The 10073-nt window shown below is 42.4% G+C and overlaps 1 protein-coding gene across 1 annotated transcript in view; it reads left to right on the top strand.

Annotated features, from left to right (window-relative positions):
- Window positions 1–6876: 6876 nt before the first annotated feature.
- RAP1GAP (RAP1 GTPase activating protein) overlaps window positions 6877–10073 on the top strand; it is a 37546-nt gene continuing 34349 nt past the window's right edge. Inside the window, exon 1 of the mRNA XM_009892279.1 lies at window positions 6877–6929. The gene's annotated coding sequence lies outside the window, so the exon portion shown is untranslated. The remainder of the gene's footprint in view (window positions 6930–10073) is intronic.

Below are 10073 nucleotides of genomic sequence, written 5' to 3'. Positions count from 1 at the left end.
TACCAGATCAACACACTTCACCATGGCACTGGCGAAGGCAGAAATGTGTTAATTTCTGTGCAAACTATGTATGGCTTATTTAATGTAATTAAGACCAAAATATGAGTCATTAAAACACTTCTAGAGATCTTTTCAGAGATGATTTTTTAATGCTTCTATTTTATATTTTGTTAATTTGCAGGCTGAATGTTTTTATTACAGGTTGTGCTGAAACTGGTAGGTCAAACAAGAAGTGTAGAGTCTGACTGTAAACATATTTCCAAACAAAAGCAAGGCTTCTTGTGAATTGTGGCTCTCTAAATGGAGAAGTTTTGGCCAGAAATTGCCGTAGTAAGAGGTTTTTGTGATAGGTCGATAAGAGACAACTGAAGTGGAACAGCTTGAAGAACATGCAGAAAAAGATGAGAAATAAAACCTGATATTCTCCAAATCAACAATAGATATATGTCTTTGGATGAGTCAAGGGAAAAAAAAATACTGTTTTGGGGTGATAGATGAAATACTGGTGTTATAAACAAAGAGGCTGTGGTTAACTGATTCCCCACATTTGACATGCCTATGCAAAACTCTTCAGGATGAGAGAGTAATTGGTTGCTCTTGCTGTTCCTAAAGTCTCTGGTTTAGCTGTTGACCCTTACGAGTTTTCTCTGTAGCATTCACACCAATCCAGCTGGGGTTTGAGCACTAACACAGTATAAATATTTACTGCCTAACAAAGCTGACTTTCCTCATTTTGGCAGAGTCCCAATATTGATTGCAGTTCTGTCTTTCATTCCACAAATGTATTCGCATCAGTTATATCCGTATATTTATCAATTCTTAATATTCTTTGAGAAGAATATTTGCCCTCCTTTCGTTATATTTTAGTTTGTGTAGCTCTACTTGCTGTTAGAAGATTGCTGGGTTTTCCCTGTTTTCAGTTTTATGTGGCACCGAAGCATTGCTGGCATTCTTTATCTCAGGTCTACAATTTATAGTTTAGAAATTGTTGGATGTTTCCTGTTCCAGCCAAGTAGTCCCTTGCTGTCTAAGAATGGCTAGATGCTTTTTATCCCATGCCAGTTTCACTGCAATCTACTAGGAGTTTTTCGGCTGTAGCAGTTCAGCTGCCTGCAGTTTAGGAATTCTACTGGGTTCTTACTATCCATAGTGCTCTATGCAGGCTGATTTTCCAGCGGTGCTCAGTTGTTTGTCCTCTAAGTGCTATCCAGGCCAGTGAGGTGCTTAACAAACTGGTCTACAGAATCATTTTTCCTTAGTTGTTCTGTCGTTTAAGTTTGATACGGAAACACTATTTTGTGAGACATGTTGTCTGACTGTACTACAAAAAGTTTAGGGAGCACTGCTCTGTAACAAGTAAACTTGAAACCATAGACTCAGATTTTACTGCAGGGCTGGTAGACAGAATATATTATGTATTTTATAAATATATGCTTACCTATACTGCACAGCCAACACATGCCAATTGTGTCCTATTGTGATATGTATTGTACAAACACAGTAGGATATATTGTAAGCCATCCACACAAGCAAAATGTTCCCCACATTTTTCAATAGATTTTCTCGGTATTTAGAGTTAGTGAATGGTTCTTAAGTGGTAGATATTTTCTTACTGAAGATCATGAAGTGATTCTTTTTAAGATGTTATATATGCTAAGTATTTGTCAAAGCAAGTATCAGCTGTTCTCTGCTGTCATACATACTTACACTACTACACCTTCCTTATCCTTTATGTGTCCTTACTGGTTAACAAACAAATGATCCATTATTTTTTCTCCTAATGCTCTGCATAAACCGTGTTTGCCGCTACTGTGGTGGCCTGTCATTGTGGAATAATTGGTAGGTGCTTTTTGATGAAATTCTCCTGAGGCAGTAATTGTAAGCAGTCTGCATATTGTTTCCTTACTGTCCTGATGCAAGTAAGTAACCATGTCCTCCCCTTCCCATAATTAAAGACACTGTATTTCATGCTTTTCATCTATTGAGGTGTAATAGCAAGGAAAGGGGAAGCAAGAAGACTGTTCTTGTAACTGAGGAACTGAACTCTGATTCAGGTAATCGCAGATAAATTTCCAGTTGCTACAAACCTTTTGGCTATGACTTTAAGCAAATCGCTTGGCTCATCACAGGTCTCTTGGAGAACGAGTTTTTTTAGAATGGGGACCGACTCTTTACTTTGTGCCTTACAAATAGGGCCGAGATCTTGCTGAGCTGTCTTGCAGCCTCCTTCGATGAAAACAAGAATAGAAATGTTGCACTGAAATACATAATTCCACAGCATTTCAGGTGTTGATGAAGTCTAAGAAATTAGCGGCGCGGACTCTCCCTTCTCCTGTGTATTTGCAAGTGAACTTTCGTATATTGGGGTACAAGTCTTACTGGGTTTCCCCAGCATTTGGAGGGCATGGTAGTTTGCGGATGGTGGATGCTGGATGGTGGATGCCCCCGCTCCCAGCCGGCGCCGCAGTGGATCGTGCCGTCCACACTAATAAGCAGCTGCTCCCGCTCTTAAAGGGGCATCGGCGTCTTTCCCATTTCCCGGGGACCGGCCAAAAGGGGCGGGGGGACTCCGGCCAGAGGAGGGGGCTCTGGGCTGACGGTGTTCCCCAGCTTGAGGTAGCCTGGCAGGGGCCGCTCCTGCTACCCCTTTTACTGCGGGCGGCTTTAACCCCTTCTGCTCCCTTCAGAGTTTCGGGCTGGCGGGAGAGGTTTGTCAGGAATAATCCCAGCTGGTTCAGAGAAATTGAGAGCAGCTTTATCCCCAGTTCTGCAAAAGAAACTTCCTTGTCCGATTGCCTTTCCACCCAAGCATTCCCCTGTTGTCCTCACCCACACTGCATCCCCCCAGGTCTGACCTCCCTTCCTCCCCGTCCTGTGCGTCTTTCTAGCGGTCCCATTACCAGTTTGGAAACTTGTGGGTACATACATAGCACAAAAACTGTGCTCCCTGTCCTTCTGTTTGGATTAGACTGCTATTCTTCTTGTTTGAATACCATTTCGTTTCTGCGATCTGTTAAACTTGTTGACCCAACCCAGACATGGCCTGTATCTTCACCTATGTGCTTTTCAGCCTTTCCTCACTCCAATGACTTGCCTCTCTGCTGTCAAAAAAGTCTGTCCATCTGTCTTTTTTAACATGACCCTGGCAATCCTTTCACTTCTCTGCCTTGATTTCACATGGAGTTCATGGACTTGGAACTGTATATCCATATACTACTTCTTTTGAGGGACTGTCTGACTAAAAGCATAAAGTTTTTCTTTGTTAAAATTATTATTTAAAGACAATTATGAAATTAATTGTGCAGTAAAGCCTGGGAACTAAATCCTTTCTCAAGGGTGAACAGTCAAGCATAATTATTATATAGATAATGCACTACCATTTGTAATATATGGGTTTATTACAGTGCCTTCCTCTATTAGAACTGTCCTCACATCTCAGGTTTTCCATCTGCCTGAGCTATTCTCTTGTTGAGCACCTACGATATACTTCCAGGGCAAGACTTGCTGGATGCTACAAACTCTTTCTGATTTTCAGAGTGCTCTCACATATGCCAAGAAAATTTTTACCTGCTGAATGATTAGAAAACTTTATGACTTGTGGTTGGAAACTGGTAGTGAGGAATTTCAATTTGGTTATGATCTGATACACTGCAGAACTTCAAGCTCTTACATTTCTTACTGAAAAAGGAACTTTGAGCTTTTGAACACTTCATGCCACAGGTGTTCTAACATATAGTGAGTAAAATCAGAATATATTAGGATGGAAAAGTCTCGTTTAGGTCAACTGCCCTGCACAAAATGGACAACTTCAAAGCTCGAATAGGTTGCTCAGGTACTTGTCCATACATCTTCTGAAGATCTCCAAGAATGGAGATTACTCAGCCTCTCTTGGCACTTCTTTCAGTTGCTGAACCACCCTCATAGGAGGAACCAAGTTTTCCTTAAACATAGCTGAAATTTTCCTTGGTGCAACCTGAATGTTACCTCTTGTCCTTCTGCTGTGCACATATGTGAGAACCTAGAAGTCACTTCTGTGGAGGAGCTGCTTCCTCTTTTCTGAACTGCGGCCATTCCAGTCATCTCCGAAATTAGCAAGTAATTCCTTAACTTCCATCCATAGGAATTTTCCCTGATGACAAATATCCAGAGTATACTGCCAAAATTTTCCCCAATTCATACAGTACTGACAGTAACATAAATTAATAAATATTTCTCATATCATTAAGTTCCACTAGCAGGCAACTTTGCTCAAAGCTTGAAAATAAACAGAGTTGTTATCTAAGCGTTCTGCCAGGGGACTGATGACGCAGATTCACGGGCCAGTTTAAAATACTGTTGTTTGCAAAAAAGGGAGTCCTGCCATATCGCATTTCCATCCCTGGCCACTTATTCCAGTCCCCATCATTGCAGCAGCGCTAGCATTCAGGATGTGGCCCGGATCAGCGGGCTGATCCAAGTGGGACCGTCCTGGTGTCGGTGCGGTACGCAAGTGTCTCGAGCTGTTTGTGCAACTGTACTGACAGACTGAAAGCTCTGTTTGCTCTTCCTAGCTCTGGGTGACAGTGAGGGTTAGTCTTTCTGTGCCATTTCGTCCATATGTGGAACAGTGGTAACAATGGGAACCAGTATCAATAATGTATTGCAAGAACTTCAAATAAAGATAGCAAGGAAATGTCAAGTGTCAGTACTTATATGCAAACAATTTCTTCTAGATTCTTTAGAGACAAATGTGAAGACCCAGTCAGTTTATAACCTAAGGGTGATTGAAAGGCTTGCAGAAATGGCAGGATGTTATAATTTTATTAATCAGGTTATGAATAATACTCATTTAAAATTGCAAGGTACCAGACACACAGTAAGTCCAATATGAGTCTAATATTCAGAATAAAATGCATAAATTTATGCTTCTATATCTGTACGTAGATATACAGGTATTGATATCTGCTGCTTACTGAAAAGCCAAACATGACTGCTTTTCAAATATTTGCAATGCCAATTTTCTTACTTTTATTGAGTTTTACCATACTTTGTTCTTAGCCTACTTTTCTGTAAACAAAACGTATTTTAGACAGTCGGTGTGGGTGTGTCTGTACATCATTATCCCTTAGTAACCTTTGGAATAGTTATCTTCTAAAATTAGGGGATCAAGGTCTCAAAGATAATTTGTTCATTTGATAATTTTCTCAAAATTAGATTTTGATAATTTGATAATTATCTCTTTGATATATCTTTGATAATTATTGCAAAGAGAATTTGGTCCCTTATCTCAGAGAAAAGGTTTCTATAAACTTAATCAAAATGGTCAATTAGGAAAAAACATTTCTGTAAATGTCCCCAAAAGAGGAAAAGGTTGCAAAGCAGACCTCATCAGAGATTCATCACATGAGAAGGGTCTTGTAAGTCCTCCAGCAGATTTAGTCTGAGTTTTTAGACCTGGAACAACTACACAAAACAAGTCCATGGGAAATTCCATGTTGGTCCATCAACAGAACTTGTTGGTTCCCATGCTCATGTGAAAACAAAAAGGTGCTGACTTTTCCCTTGTTTAAAGTAAAATATTTCCAGCCTGCATAATTGTGGAGAAAAGCTTGACAAAACTTGATCCATGAAGTTCTGAAACAATAACATAATTAAAAACAGTTACAGATACAATCACAGTGCCCTCTTTAAAAGAGTTGCCAAGTTTTCAGGAGTCTTACTTACAATTGAGGTTGCAATACCAACAATTTTTATTAGGCACTTTATTTTTAATGTAATTTCAGGAAACTCTTTATTACTTCTGGTAAAATTCCTGCAGATATTTTTTCAAAATGTGGGAAAAGTTAAATAGGGCAGAAAAGCCAATGCTGACCTACTCTTTGAGCACCCTAGTATACTTTTTTCTTTTGTCTCTGCGGTGCCTCTGCCATGGCTATGGTCATGGGAAGAATTAATGGAAGAAATGGCTGTGATGTTTAAGATTACCTAGTAGGTCTCCCCATCAGATCAATGGGACCAGTAAGAGTTGGGCTGAGTTACTTCACTGCAAAATGGAGTGGTTAATTTGGCCTGGGAACTAAGCGTAATTTTGCTCTGAGACAGATCTAAAGAACTCACCCGGTTGCAGGTAGTAGCCCTCTACAAAGGCAAAATGCTTTAAACGCCTTCACCTGGGTCTGCCAGAACTCATTTTACCATTGCCTACGACTGGTACTGCATGGGAAATTCTTTAATTATCTACAAAAATTGCCACTGAACAATCATTCCAATCCACAGGTCAGTCTCATAACTACCAAAAGCATTTGCAGAAAGTACCATGTCATTCTGTCCCTGCAGATTATCCTATTTCAGTGCCTTTGCTATGCGACTGAGTCAGTACTAAGTAAGCATTTTTCAGATTTTCTCAGTTCTGCTGCTTTCCCTTCCTACTGTGCCCTATACACATGAATCTGCGTGTCCCATTTCTCTGTCACCAGATAACTGTTGTTATACTTGAGAGAAATAAAGAAATGTGCTTTTCTGGGGGGGAAAAAAAAATCCAACCAACAAATCACAACACAACAAAACCCCCTCTCATTTTTAAAGGTCATCCCTGCAGGTCTGGGATTAGAAATGCAGGGAGCAGGATGCGGGTGTACAGAGCTGCCCGTGCTCCACCTATGGAGCCGTCGGTCTGGCCCCTTCCCGGAGGACCAAGCTTCTCTGCGTAAGAGCCCAGCTGCTCCACAGGCTGACGGTTCAATCGACAATGATCTCTAGTTTCGAGTATGACAGCGCCGTCCTGCTCGCTCTCCATTCATCCGCAGGTGGGGGCAGCGGAAGGGAAAGGGAGGGAGGGAGAGGGAGGACACTGCAACCTACGTGAATAATTGATAGTGCAAGGAACGGAGAGCAGCTGGGTTCCCTGTCTCCATCCGCTCACCAGCTGGGGATGAGAGATCCTTGCTCAGGTAGGGGATGAGCAGCTTAGCTGCTTTTATTCTCGTCTTGCCAGCAGTGCCAATTAAAATATATTTTGCATCTAGAAGGAATGGGAGCAGAGACAGCTGGGGGAGGGTGGGTTCAGATCTTCTCTGCTGCTTGTGTGGCGTTGTGTAATGGATGGACCTTGGGGCAGTTTCAGCCTCAGAAGGGAAAGTGGCTGTATGCTTTTTAAAAGACATTGTGCTATACTGCATTGTGTTGGGAAGCAATTGGAGAAAGAAAGAGAGAGAGAGAGAGGGGAAGGGAGGGGAGGTGGGGAAAGCGGATGTCTGTGTAGGAAATGAGACAAACTGAAGAGATGGAGGGGTATGAAAGAGGGTCTGTCCAGACTCAGAGGAATTCCACCCTGGTGCTGTCAACCTTTGGCATAACAGGATGAGTCCAAGTGGGCAGTGGGAGGTGCTGTCTGTGCACACTCGTACTATATTTAGAAGCTGTGTGCGCAGATCTGTGGAAAGAGCTGATGTGAAATCATGTATGATTCTATCTGTGGGTGCATCTACGAGTTTGTGACGACTGAGTGTAATATTGTAGCAATACATTAAAAAGGGCAGTTTCTGCCCTGAAGAGTTTACCATTGAAGGATATGCTGCTGTGTTTACTGCGCAGCTTCTGTGGAGCTTCTGATGTTCTTACAGTGGCTCAAATAATTAATAAGACTGCAGACATAAATTTCTGTGTTGCAGCTAATACAGACTTTTCTTATGTGAGCAAGATAAAATGTTAATGCGGTTGTAAGAATGGAAAAAAAAATCTGTTAACAAAAACTGGAAGAATAAATAGCAAAATGTATTGACGCCAATTACTGTAATATACGTATTAACATACCTACACGGATACCTGAAAGAACAGAAACTTGTGTGTCAGTCCCTAAAACTCACAATAACTATAAAATGTGTAATGACCTATGCAAATATAGACAAATATATGGATTACAATGTAAGACTATAAGTACACAGAATTAGTCATATAAGAAAGCAAATATTAATAGGAACTGAATCTACTTAGTACAACTCAAGGCTTATATTAGGTGATATTGTTGCATCAGCTGTGTAAATATTAACAATTGTTAGCTTGATTATAAGTTGAGGAACAGTAAGGGGAAAGGGGGCCTGTGATTTGTTTACATGTGGAAGTGATTTACTTGTATGATTATTGCTAAAGGAAGCTAATTAGAACAGTAACTAGGGTATTCAATAATTGTTTGCTGGTGGGTCCTGAGGGCTTTGTACACAACTGGAGTTGCACAGGAAGTTAGGGCAAGCTGTGAGATAGCTAAATGAAAGCTGTGCCCAGTGCGGTTTTGTATGTGAACAAAGTTGGCTGCTGTTGGTAGCGGCAAGCTGCTGAAGAACAGCAGAAAGACCTGTGTCTCCGTGTACTTTGCTTTCACCATGGCCAGGCTTGCTGTTGCTGCTGATAATGACTCTGGGGTGGGGGGGAGGGCAATAGTTACTGCTGGCAGCCCCCTCTAGCAGCAGAAAATGATGTCTCTTCCTCCTTCCTGGAGGCAGCAGCAGTGGCAGGCTTGGCTCTTTGGCTGTGCCCAGTCACATCTCTGCTCAGAGATTCGGGTGAATGAGTAAGAACTGCTTGTGCAGAGAGCAGCTGCTGTATTAGGTGCCCTGGGCCCCTTTGGGAGGCATCTGGGTTGTCACGAGGAGGTGGGCTGTATGTGTTAGCCCATACTCCAGCATCGGATCTGCTGGGGGGGGAAGAAAAAAGGAAGATGAGAGAAAATGGAAACACCTGGCCTCCATGCAAGTTCCAAAAAACAGCATGTGGATCCTTTCTTCATTCATTCAAAGTTGTCACCTACCTTGATTGATTCCTTACAGTCTCTTTTTGCACCCACAGACCATTGGAGCCCCCATAAGACATTTCTATCCAGATCTTTCATAAGTAGAATTTATAGTAAGCATTAAGATGAAATTGCTGCACTCTTATCGCTAAAACTTTGATGAAGCTGCTTGCTCTATTTTCCTTTTTGCCATCTGTATCAGCTCTCTCATATTTTCTGTCTGGTCTCTCTGCATTCTGCTTTCACTCTTCCTTTGTGTCTTTTCCTAGCTCTCTGGCTCCTCTGTCAAATTCTGTCTCTCATTTTGTATTTCCTACTGGCCCCTTCGTGAGTTAGAACAAATGTAGTGTGAGGCTGACACTTGGCGTAAGGCTCTCGCTGCTGCCTTTATAGCCCTCGATGTAAAAAGGAAACATTATGTCATCTTGTGGAATGAAATTGGGAATAACAGGAGGAAAAAAAAAAAAAAAAGGTGTCCATAAAGGTTTGTGTTCTTATTTAAACATAAATATATGCATACTCTTGCAATGGAAGATCGTGCTCTCATCCTCAGTTTTTATCAGGAATGACGAGCCATTGATGAGTGAATGCAAACACATGTGGTTAAGGGGTATCTGACATCTCAAAATTTGAGCTTCCCTAGTGAGTAGCTTACATGTTAGATCAGTGAGCTATTTCGTAAGGGGATGTAGAGCCAAATCTCTGTAGTACTTGATTTATATCAGCTCTGAATACTAAAGGCTAGCAGGTTTAGTATCTTCTTAGTATTCCCTTGAAGGGAATGGGAAGTTGTGGAGGTTTGCCTTGGTGCTCGCTTTTCCCTCCGAATATTGCGAGTTTGGGGAGAGATCTTACTCTACGGCAGAGTTGAATAAGGGACCCCTCTGCTGTCCTCATCCAATACTGCTTGGCTTACCCTCACTGACAACCCGGAATACAGCTTCCTCGGCTGGGCTGGCCCAGCAGAGTGCAGGCTGTTCACCAGCCATGGATCCCCCCTCAAAGGGAAAATCTAGGGGAAACTGATCTTCCACAGCGGAGCAGGAGGGGCAGAACTCATCATCCCATCCTCCGTTGTCTCATTTTCCTCCGTCTCTCCGCTTTTCCCTGTGCCACTGGCCCGGTCCCAGCTGAGAGGTGCCCTTTGCCGTCTCTCCCTTTGAAGCCCGGCGTGGGAGAAGGAGGAGGGGCGGGAGCCGGGGGGAGCCTGTGCCCTTCTCCATGGCGAGGCAGGAGGAGAGGAGACTCCTATGGAGGGACCTGACTCAGCGGAGCGGTCCAGCATGGTTCCCCGGCAGCGCCGGCTCCC

This window comes from Charadrius vociferus, unplaced genomic scaffold (assembly GCF_000708025.1).
Source record: "Charadrius vociferus isolate BGI_N301 unplaced genomic scaffold, ASM70802v2 scaffold301, whole genome shotgun sequence".
Classification (NCBI taxonomy): Eukaryota; Metazoa; Chordata; class Aves; order Charadriiformes; family Charadriidae; genus Charadrius; species Charadrius vociferus.
Note: the sequence above shows the minus strand (reverse complement) of the source record. Positions and strands in the feature narration are given on the sequence as shown.